The sequence below is a fragment of the Lepus europaeus genome, chromosome 10, assembly GCF_033115175.1.
Source record: "Lepus europaeus isolate LE1 chromosome 10, mLepTim1.pri, whole genome shotgun sequence".
NCBI classification, from domain to species: domain Eukaryota; kingdom Metazoa; phylum Chordata; class Mammalia; order Lagomorpha; family Leporidae; genus Lepus; species Lepus europaeus.
In genome coordinates, this window is record NC_084836.1 from 7,446,080 (window position 1) to 7,472,903 (window position 26,824).

Consider the following 26,824-nt stretch of genomic DNA (forward strand, 5'->3'; position numbering starts at 1 on the left):
AAGCAGAAGCCAGGAGCCATGAGTTTCTTCCAGGTCTCCCAAGTGGGTGGCAGGGGCCATCTTCCAATGCTTTTCCCAGGCCATTAGCAGAGAGCTGGATCAGAATTAGATCAGCTGGTGCAGGAACCAGCACCTATATGGTATGAAATCATTGCAGGCAGCAGCTTTCCCTGCTACAGTATGGCACTGGCCACAGGAAACAAAGAAGCCTTCCAGTACTTGGCTCCAATGCATCATTTCTTTTTTTTTTTTTTATTTTTTAAGATTTATTTATTTATTTGAAAGTCAGAGTTAACACAGAGAGAGAAGGGGAAACATAGAGAAAGAGAGGTCTTTCATCCACTGGTTTACTCCCCAGTTGGCCACAATGGCCGGAGCTGTGCCCATCTGGAGCCAGCAGCCAGGAGTTTCTTCCAGGTCTCCCACATGGGTGCAGGGGCCCAAGCACTTGGGCCATCTTCTACTGCTCTCCCAGGCCACAGTAGAGAGCTGGATCGGAAGTGGAGCAGCCAGGACTTGAACCAGTACCCATATGGGATGCCGGCACTGCAGGTGATGGCTTTACCCGCTATGCCACAGCGCTGGTGCCCCAGTGCATCATTCTTAAAATACTATAAATATTATTTTACTGCCCCTTTGTTGTGACAGAGAATAAAATCCACCTGAACCTCAGAGACTAGGAAGACTTACTCAAAATCCTCTTAGGGTATCCAAGTTCATTTTGGGATTCTTTGCATCAAAACAGCACTGATACTGCACTGAGGCACTCAAAATTACTTTTCTGATAAATTTAGGATAGAATGTGCTTTGGGTGATAAACATTATGTTTCAAAAATTAATTTTTTTGACAGGTAGAGTGGACAGTGAGAGAGACAGAGAGAAAGGTCTTCCTTTTTTCCATTGGTTCACCCTCCAATGGCCGCTGAGGCCAGCACACTGCGGCCGGTGCACTGCACCGATCCTAATCCAGGAGCCAGGTGCTTCCTCCTGGTCTCCCATGTGGGTGCAGGGCCCAAGGACTTGGGCCATCCTCCACTGCCTTCCCGGGCTACAGCAGAGAGCTGGCCTGGAAGAGGGGCAACCGGGATAGAATCCAACGCCCCAACCGGAACTAGAACCCAGTGTGCCGGCACCGCAGATGGAGGATTAGTCTATTGAGCCGCCACGCCAGCCTCAAAAATTAATTTTTAAAATAATTAGATAATACAGTACCTGGAGAATGCCACAAAACCAGTATTTGTTTGTTACAGTGGTTATTCCTGGGTAATTTTTCAATTACTTAAAAAATGCTCAGGGCTTAACTGCCCATTTTCAAATTAATGACTCACATTCACGGTTCGTTAATGGACCTCACCCAGATCCCAAAGCTTCTAGGTTGCTTACTATCAGCCGCTTCTGTGGGCAAACCAATGTTGGATGGACTTGTCCAGTGATATCCAGTGACTGCATTGACACATCATGCCATGTGGCCGAATCAGTCCACACAGCAGCAGCCATGTGGACAGGTCCAGCGATCTTCTGACCTCAGTGTGGGAGCACACAACCTTGTTCTCCCCTTTTATCAACAGTCTGCAAACCTTACCACTCATCTAATTACACTTGTTTGTTCACCATAAGGTGACCAGTATTTACTGAACTTCTGCTAGGCACGGGCAGTACACGGTGAACAAAACACACACAAGACCCTGACAGTTTCCCTTCTGAGAAGAAGCCGGCCAAGGGGAAAATGGAGGCTTGCTCCAGAGCGGCCGGAACAACTGATGGCCTCATCAGATCACTGTGGAATACTCCGGAAATAAACATCGTTATCAACACTGAAGTAAGCTGAGCAAAGTGCTCTTAGCTACACGGTTATTTACCGTTTTCAAAATGGTGAATAGTGCTATTTAGTACGTTCAAAATCCATCATATCTTCAGAATAATGACGGATGAAGAGTCCTCGATGTGGATAAAGGACGATGAAGGTTAGAAACCAACTACATTTTTCCTGTGCTATTTCAGTGAACTGTTAGCATCCCTACAAAAACCAAGTAATTGTCAGCTTATTAAAAATAGAAAAAGCAGCCGCAGCCACTGAAGAGCCAGCACAATAGCAGGTGGTGTGAAGTGCGGCCGGGCTTCTTGACAGCGCAGGACTCTGCAGGCACAGGACTCAGTTACTGCTTGCCGAATGGCACCATTGAGGCCACTCAGCCCCCTGTGTCAGTCACACTGGGATCATGGAGGGACACACCATGCTTATGGGAGAGGGACAAACACAGAAGCTCAAGCTCCACACGCACAGTCTACTCTGGCTGTCATCTGTCGGCCCTGTCTGAATACAGAAGCACAGTGGGAGCAGGAGGGCAGGTCAACAGCCCAGGAAAAATCTGCACCGCCTGGGCTTTGCCAGTCCCTGGTAACCAAAGTGGCAGTGGATGAATCTGGAAAGGGTGGCCCTGGCCTTTGGCCACAGAAGGCCGAGAGAGGAAAGAACTGAACTTGCATGCCAAGTTTACCTCAATGGTCCGTGAATAAATGCTAGACTCTCACAGGACTAACAGAAATCGCCAAATACGCACACAGAGAGTTCCCGCCACACACCTCTTCTTAGAACTAAACAAAGAACCCACAGTCTAAATACAGTAAAGATGGCTTAGGAAGTACAAAGAAAAAAATGTTCATAACCTCTAAAAATTCAGAGATATGGCAACATAGAAAAACACAGAATTAAGTATTTTGCTCAAAACTTTGCTGTATAAACTGCTTATCATAAAGGGTGAAAAAGACAAGCTCAAGGTCCTTGATATGCCAGCCGCTGCTGTCCCGCCCTCACTGCGGCCTCAATGGATTCGAGGTCACCAAACCCTTAGGAGGAGGCAGCTAGACTTTTCATCAGTTTCTGAAGGCCTTTCTCAGCTGCACCTGGCGTGTAGCAGGAAATGAAAGCAAAACAAAACAAAATTAGCTGAAGCAGCGGCCTCACCGCATGAGGCTGTTCCGACAACTGAACGGGAGGCTGTGGAAAGAAAGAAGATGCGGGGTCTCCAGTTTTCATCTTAAATATAGACCTTCTTGTAACTGTCAAGTGTTACCACTACTCTTTCAAAAGAAGTAATCAAAGACTACCTTCCCAGTCCCGTGTCACTGCACAGCTGTCCACCTTTGCATTTTGAGGACATTACCTGAAGAGCTTAAAGCAGAAGCAGACTGCTGTCATGGAAGGGCAAATGGTGGGACATGCACTGATGGAAAGAGGAACGGGGGTCACACAGCCAGAAGCAGCCCTGATGGGAACCCACTAAGGGGCGAGCCAGGCCCGGCAGGGGACACCTGGCATGCTGTGACATGTGAGGTCTTTGTGATGTACTACAGAGTCCTCACCGGGCTGGGAAGCACCAACAGCCTAGGACCAAAAATATGTTTTGTTTTGAGTTATTGGTTAAGTTTGCTCCCCAAGTTCTTACCGGTCACTGGTTCTCTTTACTACACTCAACCAGACAGGCTGATCGCGGCGGCCAGCACTTTCTGAACCTCTGAGTAAGCAAATACCAACCTGCAAAGCTGAAGCCCGTTCAACACGGAACTCAGCCTCATCACTGTCCAAGATAACATGCCTAAAAGGCAAAGCGTGTGTGTGCAACGCAGATGGCAGGCAGGCTGAGGACCCATCCTACAGACTCTCAGGTGAGCAAGGGCAGGGGCTACCCCACCTGTGGCTGAACCTCCTCTCAGTCCCCTCCCATGCTGCTCCAGCAGGCACTGGGCAGACAGCCCCCTCAACACGTCTTCAAGAACTAGGCCAGCAACACAAAGAAACACCAAGGTCTTCATAAAGCCATGAGGTTTACCATCCAACACTGGTGGGCCAAGTATCTCCAAACTGAGAAGACCTGCAATCTTGAGGCATGCATAAATCTGATTCCCTTTAAAGAACGGGTCCCCTCTTTTGATAGACTGACTCACTTTTGCCTCACAATTTTTGAGCACATCTCCTGTCCTCTGTGAGTTTTATACAGTCACAGTAGCAATGGTTTATTTACATTCCTCCAATGACTGCAGGAAAATCAGTATCTATTTGTAATCATAATACATACCCTAAAAATGAGTTATTTTAATTCTTTCAAATCAAAGGCTATAAGTAGCAACATTCTTGTTCAAAGACTCAAAATAGGAAGTTGGTCACTTGCAAAAATAGGCCTGCTAGAGGCCAAAAAAAAAAAAAAAAAACAAACCCACCTACCTAATGTAGAGGTCTAAGAACCTGTTGTGATTTTTCAAGCAGGATATACAGGAATATAATCATCAAATAAATGACTAAACTAGGACAAGCAGGAATTAATATCCACTCCTTTCTCTGACATTCAAAATCCATCAGGCAAAGTTCTCAAAACTTCATAGAGAGTATTCTCTTTGGTTATGCTACTTGAGACAAAAGTAATTTCACAATTCCCAATGATTAGCATTACATGATCATTTCAACCTTGATCAAAATAAATTACTTAACAATTTTAAATTTGTGTTATTTGAAAGTGGGGAAGCTGCTATATAAAAATGCTAACAGAGCATCTGAGTAGAGGTAATCTGGAAGGAAGCCAGCATTTCACATTCCTTCACTGCTCCAAAGCCAGCTCTACATGGCACAGAACTTCATACAAACATTCCCCAGTCTCCAGTCAGGTCTCCACGACACATGCAGACCAACAAGAATCACTGAACAGCAAAACTTCATGACAGAAAGACAACCAAATATTAGGTGGTTCCAAAGCATAAAGACAGGTAGGTGTTGTGGTGCAGCAGGTTAAGCCAGTCTTGGGGCACCTGCATCCCATGTCAGAGTGCCCAGTTAGAATCTTGGCTACTCTATTCCCGATCCAGCTTCCTGCTAATGCACACTCTGGGAGGCAGCAGGAGATGGAGCAAGTGCTTAGGCCCTGCACCTACATGGGAGACCCAGGGAGTTCTTGGCCCAACCCTAGACGCTGTGGTTATTTGGGGAGGGAACCAGTAGACAGAAGATCGATCTCTCCCCACTCCCAACTCTGCCTTTCAAGTAAATTTTAAAAGTAAACTTTTTTTTAAGGTCATATTCACAGGTTCTAAATGGACATGTCTTTTAAAAAACATAAAAATGCAAAAATATATGCAAGGCAATTTTTAATTATTTGTAAAAGTACAAAATCATCACTAAATGTCCACCCGTGAGAGCTACCATTTACTGAGCACTTGCTTTGTGCCATACGTGAGTGTGAGATTACTACATGGATCACCTCCCGTAATTCTCACAGCAGTCTGCTAGACCAGGACAGGTGGCATCTCCAGTCTGCAGAATAGAGTATGCAGGCACAGTGAAGTCGCTGGCAGGGCTGGGAGAAGAATTTAGAGCTCACGTTCCCACTACTACCTTCCTCCACCTTTCATGCGGGAGTTTCAAGGAGTGAAGGCACCTCCAACACACACAGGGCGCGCAGCTTCTGGGGGAGGAGCTGCTCTGTTTGATGACCACTGTGACTCCTAGGAATGCAGCAGACCTAGCGTGCGGTGAACACTCGGTGTGATCGACGGTAGACATTTATGTACATATTTTCTCTCTCTCTCTCTCTCTCTCTCACACACACACACACACACACACTGCCGAAAACAAGAAATAGGAGATTTTTAAAATTTTACATGCTTCTTATGATTTAAACTTTAGGCAAGAATATTATTTTTTCAATCATGAAACAATCTCAAACTTACTGAAAAGTTGCAAGGACAATGCAAAGTATCACTGGGTGCAATGGCTCACCGTTGGTTTGGGCTGGAAAACTTTTAAGATGAACGCAGAACATGTTACATTAGAAAGCAAGGAAGTCTTCGAAGGATGATGGAAACATGCCAGAAGGACACAGAAGCCCGTTTGGAGGGGCTTCCACTGGCCAAATGTGGGGGTCATTGGTCATCAGAATTTAAGAGGCCTGTGATAGTCATGAATTAAAACCTATGAGTAGGGGCCGGCACTGTGGTGTAGTAGGTAAAGCCAAAATCATCAAGAGTAATCTTGCCAATCTGATATTTCATCACCCCAAATACTTTAGTATGTGTTTTTCTATAAACACATACTAGGTAACTACAACACAACCATCAAAACCAGAAAATTAGCATTGAAACGTTTCTACCATCTCATCCTCAAGCCCCATGCAAGCTTTACCCAGTAACAGCCTTTTTTTTTTTTTTTTTAATTTAAAGATTTTATTTATTTATTTGGAAGGCAGTTAGACAGGGAGGGAGAGAGAGAGAAAGAGAGAGAGAGAGATCTTCCATCTGCTGGTTCATTTCCCAAATTGGCTACAATGCAGGGGCTGAGCCAAGCAGAAGCCAGGAGCCTAGAACTCCATCCAGGTCTCCCATGTGGGTGGTGGCGGGGTCCAAGCCCTTGGGGCCATCTTCTGCTGCTTTCCCTGGTTCATTAGCAGGGAGCTGGATGCAAATCAGGGCAGCCAGGACTCTAACTGGCACTCAGACACAGGACGCCAGTGTCACAGGTAATGGTTTAACCTGCTGAGTCACAACACTGGCCCCCAACAATGGCCTTTACAGCAAAAAGACCCAGGCCAGAATCACGTGTTGCACCAGTTGAATGTCTCTGCAGTTTCCTTCGGTTTGGGAGAGTTCCTCAGTCTTACCTGGCCTTTCATGACCTGGAAATCTTTGAAGCTCACTGGCCAATTACTTGGCAGAATGTCTTCAAACCTGGCTGGGTGGTTAGATTCAGGCCACGTGCCTGGGAGGGAACATCGCAGAGGCCTGCCGGGTGGCACCACTGCAATGTGTCCCACTGCTGAGGATGTTCACTCGGATCACCTGGGGAAGGTGGCATCTGCCAGCCTTCTTGCTGGAATGCTACTCTTTCTCTCCTTTGTAATCAGTAGCTATTTGGGGGAGAGGTATTTTGAAATTTAAATAATCTAATCCTCAAACTCTCAAACTCTGAACTTAAGGACTCTAAAGTTGGGTTTCCTTGCAAAGTAGGTGGAAACTATATGAGAACTGTTAGCTTTCTCTTTTAGTCAATACTCATAGGTTTGTTTTTGTTTTTTTGAGATTTTATTTATTTATTTATTTGAGAGGTAGAGTTAGTTACAGAGAGAGGTCTTCCATCCACTGGTTCACTCCCCAGATGGCCGCAACGGCCGGAACAGGGCCAGGCCGAAGGCAGGAGCTAAGAGCTTCTTCTGGGTCTCCCACATAGGTGCAGGCGCCCAAGCACTTAGGCTGCCTTCCACCACTTTCCCAGGCCATTAGCAGTGAATTGGAAGTGAAGCAGCCGGACCACGAACTGGCACCCACATAGGACGCCGGCATTGCAGGTGGCGGCTTTACCCACTATGCCACAGTGCCGGCCCCTACTCATAGGTTTTAATTCATGACTATCACAGGCCTCTTAAATTCTGATGACCAATGACCCCCACATTTGGCCAGTGGAAGCCCCTCCAAACAGGCTTCTGTGTCCTTCTGGCATGCTTTCATCATTCTTCGAAGACTTCCTTGCTTTCTAATGTAACATGTTCTGCGTTCATCTTAAAAGTTTTCCAGCCCAAACCAACGGTGAGCCACTGCGCCAAGAAGCAGAAGTGGGGATTTGGATGCACTTACTGCTCTTGAGCACTGCTGCCCCCAGACGCCCCAGAACTAGGAAAGGGAGAGATATGTGCATGGGCACACACCCATGCACACCAGCACACAAGCATGCCCTGTGCAGTTTCCGTACTGACCACAGCCCATGCATTCACACCAGCACCTGTAATTGCATGTAACTCACTACTTGTCTTCTTTTCAAAAGCATAACTCTAACATACTTCCCCAACACAAGAACTGCTTGCCATTATCCTGAACATACCCACTCAATCAACGCTTTTCTACTGAACCAATCTCCCATTGCTGCTGCCAGCCCAGTCCGACGTGGCCTTTCTCCCCTCCCAGGCTCTGATATGCCACATCAGCAGCTCCCTCTGTGTGAAGGCCTCCTCACCCTGCTCAGCTTCCAACACCACCGGCCAGGTCATCTACCTTGCTCTGCCTACTCAATGGCCTTTAGGACTTAATTGTTCAGCAGACAAAAAAGGAAGAATAATACTTTTAAAATTAAAAATAAATAAAATCATACTTTTTTAAAAGGACACTTATTAAGTTAGAACTTCAAGATAATTCAGAGCTAAGCTAAATCTCACCTTTGCAACATCTAGGAAGAACAGGTTTGCTAAGTAAATTAATGGTGTAAACAAGCTGGTAACCCAGATGTCTAACCTACTTAAGAAAACTAATTGTTTTCAAGCACTTTAAAATCACTAAGCATGTACTTACCTTTAATTATTGTCTAATTACAAATGATTTCCATTTTCTTCATTATAGCTTTGATAAGCCCTATTTGATTACACATAAAAATTACAACTTACACTTGATACAGTTAATATCCTTTTTTAAAATGCCCCTCTGTTAATCAATTTGGTTTTTCAATTAATTGCCTGAAATAAAGTTTTTAGCCAATCAGTGATTTTTCTTTTTCAGTTACTCTATCATGCAGCTCAGAAAGAAAAAAATGCCTTTCAGGGTCCATCCTGGGCACCTCCTAAAGACTTCCCACTCTGCGTGCCATGGACACAGGGCTGAGGACACCCATGAAGCCATCTGCCCCATCACAGCTTTCTGTATGTTATTGAAGACACTCCACTTGACAACACAGCGAGTCACACTGCCAATTAAAAAACTATGCTGAGCTGCATTTAAGCAGGCTTGGAAGAGGGCACCCTTTGGAGACACGCACCTGGTTCTACCACCTCCACAGCCACAGGGCCTCAGTGTCTCCCTGGGTAACCAGGAGGACTGGACGAGGTCACGGGAAGTGTCTCCTAGGTAATCAGCATGTGAGGAGGATCATTTATGTCCTCTCCCCAGAACCTTGTGGAAAACCTCAGCAGGATTCACAGCGAAGTTTGGAAATGTGGCCACAGGGGATCTCAGGAGAACCCGCTAAAAACTGGGTCAGAACTTCCAGCATAAAGTGTGTGCACTCCCTCAGTGGCCCCAGCCAAACCCAAGGGAACACAGAAAACACCAGCACAAAGAGCTCCATGACCCCAAACTGAGTGACCAACTAACTCTCACTCAGGAGAAAGTACCAGAATTCTGGGAGAAAAGAAATGAGGGATCAACAGAATTTATTCTGTACCTCAACTTAAATAAAGGTGCCAAGTGGCCCTAGAGACCGTAACAAAGCCAGGCCTCAGGGCACTGGGACGACTGGATGGATGAGACAGTTCTCATCAGGGAGTTATCGTGTGTGTGTGTGTGTGTGTGTATTTTAACCTAACCAGCTCTGTTGCCTGAATACTAGCATTTCACATCTGACATAAGATCACATTATTAAAAATCCATTAAAGATTTATTTATTTATTTGAAAGGCAGAGTTACAGCAAGGCAAAGACAGAGAGAGAGAGACAGAGACAGAGGTCTTCCATCTGCTGGTTCACTACCAAAATGGCCACAATGGCAGAAGCTGGGCCAAGCCGAAGCCAGGAGCCTGGAGCTTCTTCCAGGTCTCTCACATGGGTGCAGGGCCCAAGGACTTAAGCCATTTTCCATTGCTTTCCCAGGCCATAGCAGAGAGCTGGATTGGAAGTGGAGCAGCCAGGACTTGAACCGGCATCCATATGGGATGCTGGCACTTCAGCTGGCAGCTTTACCCACTATGCCACAGTGTTGACCCCATAAGTAAGCAATCTTAAAAACCAAAGCTGTGGGCCGATGCCGTGGCTCACTTGGTTAATCCTCCGCCTGTGGCACCAGCATCCCATATGGGTGCCGGGTTCTAATCCTGGTTGCTTCTTTTCCAGTCCAGCTCTCTGCTGTAACCAGAGAGGGCAGCGGAGAATGGCCCAAGTGCTTGGACCCCTGCACCCACATGGGAGACCAGGAAGAAGTACCTGGCTCCTGGCTTCGAATTGGTGCAGCGCTGGCCATGGCGGCCATTTGGGGGGTGAACCAACGGAAGGAAGACCTTTGTCTCTTTCACTGTCTGTAACTCAACCTGTCAAATAAATTATTTAAAAAAAAAAAAAAAGCTGCTAGGGTGGGTGCTATGGTACAGCAGGTTAAACCACTACTTGGGGCCGGCGCCGTGGCTCAACAGGCTAATCCTCCACCTTGCGGCGCCGGCACACCGGGTTCTAATCCCAGTCAGGGCTCCTGATTCTGTCCCGGTTGCCCCTCTTCCAGGCCAGCTCTCTGCTGTGGCCAGGGAGTGCAGTGGAGGATGGCCCAAGTGCTTGGGCCCTGTACCCCATGGGAGACCAGGATTAGCACCTGGCTCCTGCCATCGGATCAGCGCGGTGCGCCGGCCGCAGCGTACCTACCGCGGCGGCCATTGGAGGGTGAACCAACGGCAAAGGAAGACCATTCTCTCTCTCTCTCTCTCTCTCACTGTCCACTCTGCATGTCAAAAATTAAAAAAAAAAAACAAAACAAAACACTACTTGGGACACCCATATCCTATACTGGAGGGCTGGTTCATGTCTGGCTACTCCACTTCCAGTCCAGTTTCCTACTAACATGCCTGGGAAAGAAGCAGATGATGGCCCAAGTACTTGGGTCCCTGCCACTTGTATGGGAGACTCAGATGGAGTTCTGGACTCCTGGCTTGGCCTGACCCAGTCCCAGCTGTTACAGGCCTTTGAAAAGTGAACTAGCTATCTCTCCTTCTTCCTCCAATGCTCTGCCTTTCAAATAAATCAATACTTTTAAAAAAGATGTTAATAATGTGACACGCTGTGGGCCATCCTAGTAGTCAGAGGAAAGAAAAAAAAAAAAAAAAAAAAGACGACGGGTAGGTGTTGTGGTGCAAGGAAGTTAAGCTGCCAGCTGGGATGCCGACATGCCATCAGAGTGCCTGGGACAGAGGCCCACCTCCACTTCCGATCCAGCTCTCTGCTAACTCAACACACAAGGCAGATGACCGTTCAGGTACTTGGGTCCCTGATGGAGTTTCTAACTTCTGGCTCCTGGTTTTGGCCAAGCTCAGCCCCAGTTGTTGCGGGCATTTGGGGGAGTGAACCAGCAGAAGATGGAAGATACACCTTTTTTTCTCTCTGCCTTACAAATAAAGAAAACTACATCAACTTTAACAAGAAATGGATGAAGAAAAAAAGCTAGTCCTACGTAATTAACCAAATGGAAATAGAAAGGTGCCAGCAGGTGAGGCATGTCCAACCACATTGTGGCATCGACTGAGAACACTAGGATCAGGAGGGATTCTCAAAGTTGCCAGCAAGTAATGCCAGGTGCCCTATCTGCTCTTTTTCCAACGTTTAAAAAACCTATGCTTTCTTGGCATGTGAGACTTGGTGTGGTTCTAGTGTGCTGTTTCCTTTAAAACTATGAAACTCTGTTGCTGTTGAAGAGATGGAAGATGGAACGGCATTCCTCCCACCCTGCTGCAAGAGCAAAGGCAGACTGTAAAAGCAGGAAGCAAACGCTGAGATGTGGTCTCTGGGTGCTGTTCTCCTCTCATCCAGAACCACACAGCCAACAACACATGTCATTTGCACGATGCCTGTGCTTCCTATCAGCTTACAAGGAAAGCTGACAGGAGGCCTCCCCTGGGATTACCAAGGGCCTGGGCCCCAACAGACGCATCTCGGGCCTCAGACACAGGTGAAGGGCAGAGGTCCAGGGACTCCAATCCTTGCAAGTCCAACTGATCTATACAATTAAGACATGACTAGTTTATGCAATCTAAAACAACTCATCTACACCATCTAAAACAACCAGTGTCTGTAATCCAAGACACAACTAGTTTATGTAATCTAAAGCATACCCAGTCTCTGCAATCTAAAACACAAGTGAACTCTGCCAGGGAAGGAGACACATTCCTGTGTTTATCAAACTAGGAACTGTATCTACCCTCTCCCTGCCACACATCCTGCAGACACGAACAACATTCCTTCAACAGGCATCCCAAATTCCCTCCTTTTCAACACACCCGTCAGCCAAGCTTCTGTTCAATCTCTCCATCCCTCAAACTGGTGGAAGGGCAGCACCTCTAGCTTTTTTTCTCTACTTGGTAGGGAGAGAACAGGTGAGGAGAGAAGGTGTTGGGGTTCACATAATTCTTACACTGATGTGCATTTAAAGTAATTCCTAATTGTGAATTGTTAGGCAGCCCTTGTTTAAAGCTGTTCACTCATGAGCAAAGCAGGTGGAGAAAATTAGGCATTCTATATAAAGTACAGCCATCCCAGGGTCACGCCAGGACCTCCCTCCCGCCTAGCAGCCCCCGTGGATACCAAAACCCACAGATGCTCAAGTCCCTCCGATGCAATGGCAGAATGTCTGTACTGGATCTGCACAAATCCTCCCATGCACTGTAAATCATTTCTAGATTACTGACAGGGCCCAACACAACACAAGTGACACGTAAACAGTTATGCTGTATTGTTTAGGAAATAGCAATAAGGGGGAAAAAGACTGTATATTTAGTGCAATTTTTTTTTCATATTTCCAATCTCAGTTGGTTGAATCCAGGATGCAGAACCCTTAGATCCAGAGAGCCAGCTGTACACTCACTGTTCCCCTAAAACATATGCTTATTTTAAAAGGGAGGGGCACAGCCCAGAACCCCCTTCCATAACACCCCAAATGTTTCCTCTAGCAGGAAAGCTGGCCCAGCAACATCAGGAAGCTATTGCACAGCTACTTGGCCTGGAAGAAGCTTTCTGTCTGGTTTCTTCCCCAGGCAGAGCTGCAGAGAGTTCCAGCACACAAACCCAGTGCCAAGACTGTCTGGGTCACTTCCTACCTGGACAGCTCAGTTAACCTCTCAGGAGCAACCTCCCAGGAGCTTCACCAAGATTAAATGAGCTCATGAACAGCACACAGAACTCCCTGCTTGGGATTCAACACAGGAAGCACAAAGGAAACAATATTATCTTTCCCTTCTAATAAATAAGTTCCCACCCCTTCCTACCCAGCCTGTAGTCTGCCCTGATTCCAGTTTATTCCCTGCCCCCGCCTGGCCTCTTGCGAACACTGGCACTCACCAGTACACTCTGAGGGCCTCGTCCATCGCAGGTTAGTTACCCACACGACCTGGCCCAGCCAATCAGCACTGAGCCTCAGACAAACCCCACCTCGCTGCGTCCTCCTTCAGTGGCTGAACGCTGCACAGCCGCTGATCACTGCGAGGACAAAGCAAGCTCGGTCCTCTTTGTCACTGTTTTCCTTTTTCTTTGGGGAGGGGAGAGGGTGCCGTTTCAAATGCTTTCTGTTGCTTCATGCTCCCTCTTCCACCCAGGCTTCACCCCCACAGCGAATGCTTCCCAGGAAAACGTCCTCCAGTATGCAAGGCCACAGCTCTCCCACGCCTCAGGTCTCCTTCCTGACCCCCTCTCCCATGCCCCAGCCGACATACTTTAGATAACGCCTTTGGGTGCAGGCCTGACCTCTCAGCCTCCCCCGTCGTGCTTTAGAAAGTAAGCCCAACAATGGCGGGGATTTGCATGGACTGTTGCTCACCGCTTTATCCTGAGACACTAGCCTAGCTCCTGGCACGCGGAAGGTGCTCATAAACGTTTGCAGACTTACTTCAGGGGAACCTCGATTCGCTTATTTACTCAGCAAATGCTCATGGAGCACCCCCGAGTCAGAGGCTGGGGTAAGAGTTGAGACGGCGAGTTCCCGTCCTGGAGCTGCTCACTGGAGTGACAGGAGGAGCCCCCAAAGCCCACGGGGAGTCCTCTCCAGGAGACACAGCGGCAAGCAGGAATGAACGATGTGCAGGTCTGAGATCCATGGCTCCTGGAGGCCAAAATTTTTTTTTAAGATCTCTTTATTTATTTGAAAATCAGAGTTACACAAAGAAAGGAGGAGAGGCAGATAGAGAGGTCTTCCATCCACTGGTTCACTCCCCAATTTGCCACAATAGCCAGAACTGCGCCGATCTGAAGCCAGGAGCCAGAAGTTTCTTCCCAGCTTCCCATGTGGGTGCAGGGGCCCAAGGACTTGGGCCATCTTCTACTGCTCTCCCAGGCCACAGTAGAGAGCTGGATCAGAAGTGGAGGAGCCAGGACTCAAACCAATGCCCATATGAGATGCCAGCACTATGGGCAGTGGCTTTATCCGGTACGCCACAGCACTGGAGGCCAAATCTTACATAGGCCAACCCTGAGTACAGCTCTGTTGCGAACCTTCACCTCCAGCACCCCTTCATGCTGAGGTTTCTCTCGCACTAACCCTTTTTCTGTTCTCATTCTGTTCCCATGATCAAACGCCAAGAAAGCACTGCCACTCCTGGCCGACCCAACAGTCTCTGAGTGTAAACCGACAGCTCCCCACTTCTCTCTTGAGCTTCAGACCCTCGTTTCTGCCTGTCAAGTTATATTCAACGTGGAGCAAATCTAAAACATGCCCAAAGCAAAAACGCACAGCCTTTCACCTCCCCTGTGCAGTCTACCATACACCCCAAGCCCCTGCTCCACCCACGGAAACCACCGTACTTTAGCTCATGCTTCCTTCACCTTGCCTGGGGTCACAACCCCGGCCCCGTTCTCGTCAGATCCCATGGCGTCCACTCCAGAAGTGCCTCTAAACCTGGCCTCTCCACTTTCACTGTCATGGCCTTAATTTATGTTCTTTAGTCGCTTCTTTTTTTTTTTTTTTTTAATTTTTTTTTGACAGACAGAGTGGACAGTGAGAGAGAGACAGAGAGAAAGGTCTTCCTTTTGCCGTTGGTTCACCCTCCAATGGCCGCCGCGGTAGCGCGCTGCGGCCGGCACACCGCGCTGATCCGAAGCCAGGAGCCAGGTGCTTCTCCTGGTCTCCCATGGGGTACAGGGCCCAAGAACTTGGGCCATCCTCCACTGCACTCCCTGGCCACAGCAGAGAGCTGGCCTGGAAGAGGGGCAACCGAGACAGGATCGGTGCCCCGACCGGGACTAGAACCCGGTGTGCCGGCGCTGCAAGGCGGAGGATTAGCCTAGTGAGCCGCGGCGCCGGCCCTTTAGTCGCTTCTTGTGCTCTGGCTGCCAGTCCCCAGTATCTCCTCTTCCTTCAGACCTCAATGTGGAGATCAAATTAGGCACGCTGCCTCTTTAAACTGTTTTCTGTAAGACAAATCCAAAGCCCATCAAAATACACACAACTCTGAAACACCCTTCCAGTGTCCTCCAGACAGCCAACATCGCCCCTGCCACTAAACCTCACCCGCAGGCCCCCACTCGCTGCCTCTTTCCTATGTGCCTGCCACAGCCTGCAATACCAACAATGATAACGAAAACAGTAGCTAAAGCTGACCCAAGCAAAGCGCTAGCCACTCTGAGCAAATTCTCATTCAACCCTCGCAACCACGGCACGGCAGGCATTGACTGTGCACCTCACTTCATGAGAAAGCGCGGAGGGCAGGCCTTGCCCCACTGGCTGACCTGAGGGCCCCACCGCCCCCGCTGACTCACCGCCCGCCCTCTTCACCAACAGCTCTTTAAGGTGCAGTTCAAAGGCTTCCTCTCTGGGGGCCTCCCTCGGCCTGGGCTTTATGACAGGCAGCTTCACTCTATCCCTTTACATTAGTGAGTTCCAAAGACAAACTTGGGTGTTTCACCTTCGTATGCTCGGCACTTCAGGGCCCAACACATCATTTATGTTCAATACTTATGTAATAATAAACACATCCTTCCAAGAACTAAATTCGACAAGCTCACATTCAGTCGACCCAGCGCGTTACCGCTTCCAGACAGACTACGTGGCTAACCCTGCCCTCTCTCCTCTCTCCGCCCCACGACTCTGATGCCAAAGAGTCAAAGCCCTTGCTGGGGTGCCTCCCACAACCAGCTGACAGCTTTATCACAGCGGGGCAGGCTGGTGAGTGGTGGGCTGTAGCCTCCTTGATTACAGGAGTCAGGTGAAGCTAAGGAGCACTTCTTTCCCTGGGGGAAAGGGTCAAAGGAGACACAGGGCGCAGGTTGCCAGATTTCAGATCTTTGTCATCTGAAATGTGACAGCGGGTGATGAACATAAGCATTAATGTATATAACATGGTAGAACTCATAAAGACCAACAGGCTGGTGTAAATTAGCTAAGGGATATCACTCAGAGGGACCTACTTTCATAATCACCATGAATCAGATAAACTCTGCCCTGAGTTTTGACTCTCCTCTAGATTCTACAATTGTTTAGCAGCTAATGGACTTTTTTTTTTTTTTACAATGGTGCAGAATGGTTACCTGCCCACAACATATTCAGAGAGAACAAAGTAATTTCTTTAAAATGTGTGAGTCAATGAAACCATCATCCTTGCAGTCAGTAAACACTATGGGAGGCAGGTATTCCCAGAACTTGAAGTAAGGTTTGCTCCTGTGAGTGAGGCTAATAAACCCAGCGAGCACACAGTCATTGTAACACATGCCAAGAGACGGCCTGTAATTAGGATGTAGTTCCCATGCTGCACTTGAGAACTGGTGCTGCTCTACAGGGAGAAAAAAAAGGAAAAAGGGATACAAAGTAATTTTTTTTTGACAGGCAGAGTGGACAGTGAGAGAGAGAGAAAGAGAGAAAGGTCTTCCTTTTTTTCGTTGGTTCACCCCCCAATGGCCACTATGGCCAGCGCATCGCGCTGATCCGAAGCCAGGAGCCAGGTGCTTCTCCTGGTCTCCCATACGGGTGCAGGGCCCAAGCACTTGGGCCATCCTCCACTGCACTCCCTGGCCACAGCAGAGAGCTGGACTGGAAGAGGGGCAACTGGGACAGAACTGGTGCCCCAACCAGGACTAGAACCCGGTGTGCCAGTGCCGCAGGCGAAGGATTAGCCTATTGAGCTGGCTGCAATGGTTTTCATGATGCTACATACATTCCCTGTAATGAGATGTCTCCTATTCTGAGACCGTCCATTCTACTTTTTGTCATTGTTAAAATGTTTCTTTTTTATTTTGAAATGATGGTAGTAAATGGTGAGTTTTTAAAATGTCTTTAGTTGGTAAATTTGGAATTGGAAACTCACGCTGGGGATCCCAACACCGCCGCTGGGCGTTACAGTTCCCTGAAGCCCACACTGCAGTGTTTGAGGAGTGCTGGGAAAACACCCAAGCCGAGCTTGCTGGACTAAGATACAGCTTTAGAAAGGAATAATTCAACTGGAAAGATAATCACGAATTTCCCCAACTTTACACTCAAAAACAAAAGTCTGGTACTTTAAGAAAATATTTTGTAAACATCACTAAGACTCTCAGTGCACACTGCCATCTTAACTCTAAGAAGCAGAGATCCTTCGGCTTGAGATAGCGCTTGGCACACCTGCATCCCATAACTGGGGCTGCCTGGTTTGGGTTCCAGCCTCACTCCTGAAAAAGGAAAGGAACCTTTTTTTTTTTGGTAGCAAATCTATCAGTACCCCCAACACAGTGGGAAATGCAGAGCTAATCAGATGTACTTAAGTGTGTCTGAAAACAGAACACATCACAGTCACGCATCACTTAACGGTGAGAACACGTCCTGAGAAATGCATTATTAGGTGATTTCGCTGTTAGGTGGCTATCCCAGAGCATTCACGCACACTAGGCCAGCTATGTCACTAGGCGACACACTCTTACGGGACCACGGTCACAGACTGCGTTCTCATGACTGAAACACTGCTGTTATGTGGTACGTGGCTGCATTGCCTGTGAGACGTGATACTGGGGAAGGGGAGACTGCCCTCCCCCTAAGAAAAAGAGCACGGCAGTATTTCCCATGAAGCTTTTCCAAGAGAGAATACATAATCTGGTAGCTAAAGAGGTGTCTTCTGCTTAAGTTTCTCTACAATCTGGAGAGAAAAAATATATCTATATACTCATTTCTATATATATGCACACACATAGATACTTGATACACATAAACCTTCATTTGGAAATATACGTACACACACACACATCCAGAGAGACAGACAGTTTGCCTGATCTCCATTTCTCAGTATGCATGGCTAACACCTTCTCATCAGAATGAGACACAGCCTGGACAGGGAAGACAATATTCTAGTCACGGAAAACCTGCATCTTCCCAGGTGCAGGCGTCTGGGCTGGCAGTCACGACGCTACATCCCACACAGGAGCGCCTGGTTCGCTGCCTCCAGCTGCTGCCTCCGGTGTCCTGCTGCTGCAGACCGCGGGAGGCAGCAGAGACGGCTCACGTGGCTGAGCTGCCAGCTCCTGCCCTTGCGGCATTTAGGCAGTGACCAGCAGATGGGAGCTCTTTCTCTGTCTACTCACCTCACTCTCTCTCAAATACTTATTTATTTAATTTCAAAATACATTTTCCACATGTTGAAGTAACAACTCAGCCATTCTTTGTTGCTTACGAATTTAGCTGGTCTAACAACCAAGCGGACTAATCCGGTTCTCTTGGGGATCAGGAGGGGTTCACTCCAAACCATTTTCAAACCACAGTGAGACAACAGTGAGTGGATCACTCCATCAACTTAGTGTCATCTGAGATCAGCATTTTTGGGTTTTGTTTTTATATTTTACAAAACAGACGTAAACGGAGACTCTTTAAGCACATTACAGTCTCAGAAAGTAAACACTTTTGCTTCAATGTATATACTCCTTTGTGCACAGGGTCTCAACACAGATTGTATTTCTTTTTTTTTTTTTTTTAATACAGATTGTATTTCCTACAGTGGATCCAATCAAAAAGAGTGAAAGACACTATTCTTGGCTACCCAATTATCTAACTTCTGCTTACAAACAGGCATCCTTGGCTTAAAGAGAAAGGTGCTTACTTCCTTTAAGCTAAGGGCTGAAGGGAATGACGACACTGGCAGACCACCACTGACTGCAAGCCTGGGGACCCTGAGCTCCACCACTCACTGAGATTCTGGACCTACCGGGGTGGTTAGGGGCATTATTTACTGCACTGCTACACAGTCTGGCTTTTACAAAGGCATACACAGAAAGTCAAAATATACTTTAGTGGGAAAAAAAAGGTAAGGCCAATAAATAAAACAGAAAACAGGACTTACTAGCTGACACCCCAAACTCTTGCAGGGCACATCATCAAGCGTCTCTGTATCAGCTGCAATGAAGCTGTGCAGTAAACAAAAACCAACCTTACTCTCCAGTATGAACAAGGTTTGGTTCCCAGAAGAACTAAAGACCATTTCCATCTTTACTGGTCATTAGACAGCTACATAGCTACAAAACAGTCTAAATCAAAGAGCCGATTTTAAATGAAAGTCTTTGAACATCCTGTTTTTTTTTACTTGAAAGGCAGAGTGACAAGAGAAGGACAGAAAGAGACAGCGAGAGAGAGAGAGAGAGAGAGAGAGAGACAGACAGACAGAGAGAGAGAGCGAGCGTGCGCGAGGGCTCTTCCAACCATTGGTTCTGTTCCCAAATGCCAACAACAGCTGAGACTGGGCAAGGCTGAAGCCAGGAGCCAAGAACTATGTCTGGAGCTCCCAAGAGAGTGGAGGGGACACAAGTACCTCTGCCATCCTCCATCGCCTTCCCAGGCACATTAGCAGGAAGCTGCATGTGACACAGAGCAGTGTTCTGTTAGGGATACTGGATTCCCAAACAGAGGCTTAACCCACTGCACCACAAGGCCAGCACTGAATATCCTTTGCATAAACTAAAAAGAACCCTCATTATTTAGTAAATACTAATCATAATGGCCCTGGTGAGCAAAGAATACAAAATCAGTGTGACAATCACTGCATAAGGCCCAAAAGAAGAGAGAGACAAGCAGTGCCCTTCCCACCCTCCTCAATGCCCTCTTCCCCTGCTCCACCTCCAATGGCACCACTGACTCAGAGCTTCTGAGAACACAGAATCCTGGTTATAACCCCACCACCACCTGGATCCACCATTTCACTGCCTTCCCTGGAGCTCACAAGAAATTTACAAAAAGGGGGCAGGAATGCTCCCACCCATCCCACTGAATTGGTTTTAAATATAAGCTTCCGGGCAGAGCTTTTCAGAAACACAACACTAACCAGCAAGTTGAAGAACTCCTACCAACCATCAGACTGCTGGCCTGAGCCAAAGCGGTAGTTTAATTTCCTGTTTTAAATTTTGGCATCTGCATAACTTTTAAAAAGGTTCATCTTCTCACATGCAAAACTAGGGGACTGACCCCTGTGGTACTAAAAACCCCATGAGGATATGCCAACACAGGTGCTGAGAAACACTATTCCGGTGAAGCGCCGTGACTCTGGGTGGCTCCAGCGCACACGTGGCAATGAGACAGCCAATTTCATGTGGCATGACCTTGCCCAGTCCAACATGACAGTCACATCGGCTGGCATGCACTTGTGATGAGGCCAGCGCCACTCAAAATGAATTTTTAATTATCCTTAAATAATTTAAATCTAAAAACTGACACTTATTTCCATTACTGGGAAAACTTTCTACACTTAGACAAACCTGAGTATATTAATTTGCTGTCTGATGAAAAAGTGGTAAGATTTATGAACTGTAAATATAGACCAAGTATTTCCAATGAAAATTTTGCTTCAATGAAGTGTGTTATAAGTATAAAATATGGGGACCGGTGCTGTGGCTCACTTGGCTAATCCTCCCTCCCCCTGTGGCGCCGGCATCCCATATGGGCGCCGGGTTCTAGTCCCGGTTGCTCCTCTTCCAGGCCAGCTCTCTACTGTGGCCCAGAAAGGCAGTGGAGGATGGCCCAAATGCTTGGGCCCTGCACCCGCATGGGAGACCAGGAAGAAGCACCTGCCTCCTGGCTTTGGATCGGCGCAGCGCACCAGCCATAGCGGCCATTTGGGGAGTGAACCAATAGAAGGAGGACCTTTCTCTCTGTCTCTCTCTCTAACTCTGCCTAATAAAAAAAAAAAGCATAAAATATATACCAGATTTCAGACTTAATATGAAAATAATGTAAAATAATGCATTTAATATTTCAATTACATGTTGAACAAGGGTACTTCCAAAAGTTCAAGGAAAATGGAACTAAAAGAGAAAACGCAGTGCACATTTTCAACAAATGTTTGAAACATCCTGATATACTGGGTTAAATAAAATATACATTATTAGTGTGGCAGGCGTTGTGGTACTGCGTTTAGGACTCCTGTATTCCACATACAACTGGTACAAGTCCCAATTACTCTGTTTCCAACCCAGCTTCCTGCTTGTGTACCTGGAAGGCAGCAGATGCTAACCCAAGCACTTGTAGTCCTGCCACCACATGGGAGACCCAGATGGAGTTCCTGGATCTTGGTGTTAGTCTGGCCCATCCCCAGCTGTTGTGGGCGTTTGGGGGTGACCCAGCAGATAGAAGACATCTTTCTCTCTATCACTCTTTCAAATAAGTCTTTTTTTTTTAATGAAATTAATTCTAATAATATACATTTTATTTTATTTTTTTAAAGAATTATTTTATTTATTTGAAAGACAGAGTTACAGGAGAGGTAGAGACAGAGAGAGAGGTCTTCCATCCGCTGGTCCACTCCCCAGATGGCTGCAACAGCCAGAGCTGCGCTGATCTGAAGCCAGGATCCAGGAGCTTCCTCCAGGTTTCCCATGTGGGTGCAGGGGCCCAAGGACTTGGGCCATCTTCTACTGCTTTCCCAGGCCATAGCAGAGAGCTGAATTGGAAGAGGGGCAGCTGGAACTAGAACCAGCACCCATATGGGATGCTGGCGCTTCAGGCCAGGGAGTTAACCCACTGTGCCACAGTGCAGGCCCCAATATACATTTTATTTTTAAGATTTATTTATTTGAAAGGCAGAGTAACAGAGAGAGAGAGAGAGAGAGAGAGATTTTCCATCGCTGGTTCACTCCCCAAATGCCTGCAACCTGGGCCCATTGTTGGCAGGCGTTCCAGTGGGAAAGGTTCTAGATTGTCCTGTCCTAGCCCAGGCTGAAGCCAGGTGTCCGGAGCTCCATCCAGGTCTCCCACGTGGGTGGCAGGGGATCAAGTACTGAGCCATCATCTGATGCCTCCCAGGTTCATCAGTAAGGAAGCTAGATCAGAAGTCCAAGTAGCTGGGACTTGAGCTCACACTCTAGTATGAGAGGTGCAAGTCACAAGGGGTGGCCCAACCCACTGAGCCACAACACCACTCCTTACCTTTTTTTTTTTTTTTTTTTGTAATGCAACTCCGGGAAAAGTTAAATAACATACGTGGCCTGCACTCTATTTCTCTGGACGGGACTGGCGTAATCTAATAATTGCCCTTAACCTTTCCCACTGGAACACCTCCCAACACAGGGCCCAGGAACGCTGCCATAACCAAATACCCTTCTTCCTGTGCAGCACATAATACTGCTGACCACACCTGCGACGGACAACTCCCTTGCACGTGTTCAGTGACTGTGGCCGACTGTCCTCCTCCATCACCACCTTTCTTTTCATCCTCGCCCAGGTGCTCTTTCTCTTCCTGTCCCCAAGGCCCCATTCTCGGTTCTCTTTTCTATTCTTTACACTCCCGTGGTGACCTCATCCACTCCCTCGGCTTCATTGTCGCTGCTCTGGGGAAACCTTCCAGTTCCTTATCTGCACCCTGACCTCCTTCTCAAGCTGCAGCTCCTGCTAAGCAGTGGCATGTGGAGAGCGCACTAACTTCTTCAGCTCAGGGCGGACCCGCGCAATCCACCGTCTTCACTTCAGCTGCAGATTCCCGCCTGGAGCCCCTGTCCCTTGCCTGGTCCTATGCCCACCATCTTCAAGTAGGTCCTTTCCCAACAGTCCTTTTTGCCATAGCCTCCCAACTGGCCCCCCAGGCCCTAAATTCTCCCTGTAGTCCCCCGTTCCCAGTCCTCCTCTGCCCCACAGCCATATCAGTATTCTCAAAATGCCACCTGGCCACTCCGCCATCCAAGTTTCAACAGACACTCCCCGCCCCACAGCCACAGAGATCCAACCACTCAGCAGGTATCCCTGATCCTCTGCAATCCAACTGCCGATTGACCCTTGGATGTGCCCAGCCCTCCTCCACCTGAAAGGTTTGCTCTTGCTCTTCTCATCACAGTTCTGACCAATCTGTAAGGCTCAGCTCAACAAACACAAAGCTCCAACAGATCAGAGTTCTCCTCTCTCAAACTCTTACAATTTCTAATAGCCACCATGGTAGTGGGCACACAATGGCCATATCTTTCTATAAGACAGCAGCCCCTTACTGGCACTAAGTGGGACCTTGTACCGCACACTGTAGGAATGCCATCTTTGGACATCTCACCAAAGAAATCAATGGAAAAATGAAACTCTTGGTGAACTTGGAACTACTAACTACTCCAGCTCTTCATCAGGATATCCCAAGATTCAGTAACTCCCAACACTGGCCTCATGAAGTCAGCTCCACATGTGTCCCTCATCCAGACAGACCGTCACTCAGGGAACTGCAGCACCATTCCTCCCAGCACATCAGGCCAGAGACACGGGTGTGAGTCTCTCATTTCCCCAACCCTTCCTTCTCACTCTCAGTGATTAGTCCCGTGATAGCTTCCTAATGTCTCCAGTTTACCCGCTTCTTTCAACTCTGCTGTCAGTTCAGGCCATGACTCCCTTGAGAGTACTGCGATATCAGCTGGTCTTCTATTCAATACCCCAGCCACTCTCCACAACACAACTACTGTTGTCTTTCAAAAATCCAATCTGAGGGCAGCTGTTGTGGTGCAGAAGGACACTAGTTTGAGTCCCAACTTCTCTACTTCTTCTATTTTTTTTTTTTTTTAATTTTATCTGGAAGTCAGAGTTATAGAGAGAAACCTTCCATCTGCTGGTTCACTCTCCAAGTGATAAGCCAGGCTGAACCCAGATGCCGGGAGCTTCATCTGTGTCTCCTAGGTGGGTGGCAGGGCCCAAGCACTTGGGCCATCCTCCACTGCCTTTCCTCTACTGCTCAGAAGTGGAGCAGCCAGGACACAAACCGGCACACGTGGGATGCTGGCATTGCCCGCTAAGCCACAACCCCCCACTCAGTTGCAGATCCCTGCTAATGTGCCTGGGAAGGCAGCAGAAAATGGCCCAAGTGCTTGGACCCTGCCATTCATGTAGGAGATCAGCATGGAGTTCCTGGCTCTGGGCTTCAGCCTGGCCCAGCTTAGCTATTGCAGGCATTTGAGGAGTGAACCAGAGACAGAAAAAAATTGCACAGTTTCTACCTGTCAAATAAGTAAACCAACAAATAAATTGGGACTGGCACTGTAGCATAGCAGGTAAACCCGCCGCCTGCTGTGCTGGCATCCCTTATGGGCACTGGTTTGAGTAACGGCTGCTCCACTTCTGATCCAGCTCTTTGCTATGGCCTGGGAAAGCAGTAGAAGATGGCCCAAGTGTTTGGGGTCCTGCACCCATGTGGGAGACCCGGAAGAAGCCTCTGGCTCCCAGCTGCTGCAGCCAACTGGGAAGTGGACCAGTGGATGAAAGACCTCTCTCTCTCTCTCTCTCTCTCTCTCTCTGTTCCTCTCTGTCTCTGTTTTCTCTGTGTAACTCTGACTTTCAAATAAATAAATAATTCTTTAAAAAATATTTTTTGAAAATTCCAGTCTGAATGCTGACATTCATGCTTAAGACTTGTCAGCTGTTCTCAGCGTAGACTTAAACACATGAACTCACAGAGTTTTCTGTCTCTGGCCAGGTTTTTGCTTTTCAGCTTCACCTCTTATTTTCCAGATTATTTCTTCCCTTGGAGACATTATAGGCCGAGGACCTCCAATTACTCTATCTGCTGGTCCCCAAATATGTCAATTCCCACTCTTGCCTCAGGGACTTTGTATGAGCTATTACCTCTGTTTAGGTCAGGTGTCCTTTGTGTGTAATCATCCAACAGCCCGAGAACTGGCCAGCAGCCTCCCATTTACATTCTAACTTCAGCAATGGGGCTTGGGGCAGATTTTCATAATAGTTCTTTTTTTTTTTTTTTTGACAGGCAGAGTGGACAGTGAGAGAGAGACAGAGAGAAAAGTCTTCCTTTGCTGTTGATTCACCCTCCAATGGCCGCTGCAGCCGGTGTGCTGCGGCCGGCGCACCGTGCTGATCCGAAGGCAGGAGCCAGGTGCTTCCTCCTGGTCTCCCATGGGGTGCAGGGCCCAAGCACTTGGGCCATCCTCCACTGCACTCCCGGGCCACAGCAGAGAGCTGGCCTGGAAGAGGGGCAACCGGGACAGAATCCGGCACCCCAACCAGGACTAGAACCCGGTGTGCCGGCGCCGCAGGCGGAGGATTAGCCTATTGAGCCGCGGCGCCGGCCATAATAGTTCTTTACTAGTACTTTGTTCAATGCCTAGCATATAGTAGGCATTCAACAATTAATTATTTGCTGAATGAATGAGTAAACAGACCATAATTCTCTGAGGTTTTATAAAACAATTTCCAAGGTCAATGAATGAAAACCATTGCTGCATCATCCATATGAATTCAACAGCACTGTGAAAAGTGGGCAACTGACCTAAATTTAATTTCTCTACCTTTTGAGTCAAAACTAGTTATTGTTTGGTTAAGTAAACAGAATTCACATGTGCAGGCACAGAATCGCCAAAATGAAGAACACTGTATTCTGTGTTCTCGTGGGGTAAACTCCAAGACCAGCACATGTGAAACTGAGAACCTTTCGATGCAAAACGAATGAAAAGCAGCCAAGCCAACGTGGATACGTCCCAGAGGCAGAGCCTGAAGGAAACTAGAGAGTAGAGAGATGACATCAGACCATAGGAATGTGAGGACTGTAATGGAAAGGCTCAGCCCAGCTCCTGGCTCTGCTCCTGCCAGTCGGGGCACAGGCAGAGCCGAGAGAATGGCGAGAATGGCGGCCTTCTGTGGAGTCATGAAAGCGTTTCTGGTTCATTCAACAAAGGGAGACACTGCAGAGGGGGAAACATTCATGAGGCAGCGAGACCAGGGCCCAGTCCCAGGGTACAACACTTCCTTCGTGCTTCACAACAACGCACTTCCCCCACATCTGCTGATCTAACTAAGCACACTTTTACCAAGTACCTATTCCTGCAAAGCTCTCCGCTCGCACTTCTACGGAAACAGAGGCACCATACACAAATGACATAATTTCAGATAGTGACACAATCAAGGGGTATTTAAAAAGCAAACCGAGGGGGCCTGCGCCACAGCTCACTAGGCTAATCCTCCGCCTGCGGCGCCAGAACCCCAGGTTCTAGTCCCGGTCGGGGCGCCGGATTCTGTCCCGGTTGCTCCTCTTCCAGTCCAGCTCTCTGCTGTGGCCCGGGAAGGCAGTGGAGGATGGCCCAAGTGCTTGGGCTCTGCACCCCATGGGAGACCAGGAGGAAGCACCTGGCTCCTGGCTTCGGATCAGCGCAGCGCGCCGGCCGTAAGCGGCCATTTGGGGGGTGAACCAACGGAAGGAAGACCTTTCTCTCTGTCTCTCACTGTCCACTCTGCCTGTGAAAAAATAAAAAAGAAAAAGAAAAAAAAGCAAACCAAGGGACTGTTTGCTCTAGTGGCTAAGTCACCCGTTCACCATCCGGCTCTGGCTCCGGTCTCCAGCTTCCTTTCAGTGCTGGCTTAAGTGGCTGAGATCCTGCCACCCAGGTGGGAGACCTGGATTGAGTTCCTGGCACCTGACTTCAGTCCAACCCAGTCCTGGCCTTCACAAGCATTTATTTGGGAAGTGAGTGGCAGATGGGAGATTGCTTCTCAAATAAAAATTTTAGGAAAGTCAAGCTGAGGGATGTAACAGAGTAACTCTGAATGTGTTGCAAAGTTCACAGAGATAATTCAAAAGATGTTTTTGAAGAGAGAGTTGCAGAGCTAAAGATAACAAAGATAAGGCAACTATCATGTCAAACCTTAAATGGAACTACCAGAAGCAAAAACTAACACTCCTTGCTTGGTTATCAGTAAAGAGAACTACAGC

At 47.8% G+C, this 26,824-nt stretch overlaps 1 protein-coding gene across 4 annotated transcripts in view; it reads right to left on the reverse strand.

Annotated features, from left to right (window-relative positions):
• TNRC6B (trinucleotide repeat containing adaptor 6B) overlaps window positions 1-26,824 on the reverse strand; it is a 295,987-nt gene that overhangs the window by 124,855 nt on the left and 144,308 nt on the right. The window contains exon 1 of one of the 4 annotated variants that reach the window (XM_062202816.1): window positions 18,998-19,039. The exons of the other annotated variants lie outside the window; for them this stretch is intronic. The gene's annotated coding sequence lies outside the window, so the exon portion shown is untranslated. Of the gene's footprint in view, window positions 1-18,997; window positions 19,040-26,824 lie in introns of those variants that run through there. 4 annotated transcript variants of the gene reach the window in all.